This window comes from Amphimedon queenslandica, unplaced genomic scaffold (assembly GCF_000090795.2).
Source record: "Amphimedon queenslandica unplaced genomic scaffold, v1.1 AMPQUscaffold_10943, whole genome shotgun sequence".
Taxonomy (NCBI): Eukaryota; Metazoa; Porifera; class Demospongiae; order Haplosclerida; family Niphatidae; genus Amphimedon; species Amphimedon queenslandica.
Genome location: NW_003548810.1, coordinates 1,171 through 2,486, shown reverse-complemented (window position 1 = coordinate 2,486; position 1,316 = coordinate 1,171). Strand labels below are relative to the sequence as shown.

The following is a 1,316-nucleotide window of genomic DNA, read 5'->3' as shown; positions in this document are numbered from 1 at the left end:
CATTAATTGCAGCTATAGCCTCACCGCCCAGACCATTCTCCAACATACTAAAATGGAACTAATTACTAAAAATGGGTATGTTATTCAATCCAGGTACAAGACATGCACCATACAATGTTTAGTAAACAAAACAATGTAATGTATAAGGGAAACATTCACATTACCACTTTCAACATCACCAACAGCAAACTTTTACAAACAAGAAAGATGAGTGTCCTATTGATGCTCCTATCGGTTGTACTTGTAGTATCTACAGTGACTGGATCTACTAACAATTACTACAATGGTAAGATACTGACTACTATACTAATGGATAATATACCTGTTTGAATTATATATACTATCAACAACAAGAACCTACTGGTAATAAAGGATTAGATCTAATCACAGATTGTTGTAAGTTCAGTAATATACTATTCATTTATATTTTATTAATGTTAAGCTGACAAAAAATTTGTTGAATTTATTAATAATTCTATGACTCCATTTCCATTAAAACGTGGTGGAGCATTACATTGGAAAGCAGTACTAAAGATCAGTGAGTAATAACAATTACTGTACAAATATACTTGAATCCATTTATAGAAAGAACCATACATTGGGGTATACTGCATTTGACAGTAACACATAACTTCAAAGATTATACTAATATTACTTTCTTAGATGACAAATTCAATTTATGCGACTTTTTAGATGATTTAATTAAGGAATATTGTCCAATACATCCAGGAATGTATTATCTAAACACTCATACTGCATTGTCAAGCCACCTTTGGCCAGTGAGCAACAGATATACTGTATTATTATAACTATTCTATTTCATAGGGTGAGTATTATGGTAAAGTAACTGCTTACAATGAGAAAGGAGAGCAAATGATATGTCTAATGAAGCAAGGAACCATTAAATAATGAACATATTATTGACACTTGCATGCAGTATATACTTCATAAATAGACAAAATGTTATAATATTTAGAGTAGAAGCACCAGTTTAAACACAAAACAATGTTATTGAAATCAAAGGTATAGTTATACTTTATGCACTACTATGAACTTGCTTAGCGTTAACAAAGTGTCTAGAGCAAAATGTCACAGTTGTCTAGTTTGTGAGTCTGGTCATAAAAACGGTATGCAAAACAATCTGTAAAATGTATATATGTTATTTCATCCAAGTGCAAAATGTATACTTCACTGTGTTTAGTAAACAATGTAACTTAAGGGAAATTGGCATCATTTTACAATACATGTACAAATGAATGCCAATCGGCAGTAAAGTAATCAAAGGACATTTCTTTAGTAAATCTATTCTGTGATTT

The 1,316-nt window shown here is 30.8% G+C and overlaps 1 long non-coding RNA gene across 1 annotated transcript; it reads left to right on the top strand.

The window, feature by feature from the left end:
- The first annotated feature begins 239 nt into the window (after positions 1-239).
- Positions 240-991, top strand: LOC109589745 (uncharacterized). Its single transcript, XR_002188905.1, has 4 exons — positions 240-396; positions 443-538; positions 586-779; positions 826-991. It is a non-coding gene; the product is annotated as an uncharacterized LOC109589745 (long non-coding RNA).
- Positions 992-1,316: the final 325 nt, after the last annotated feature.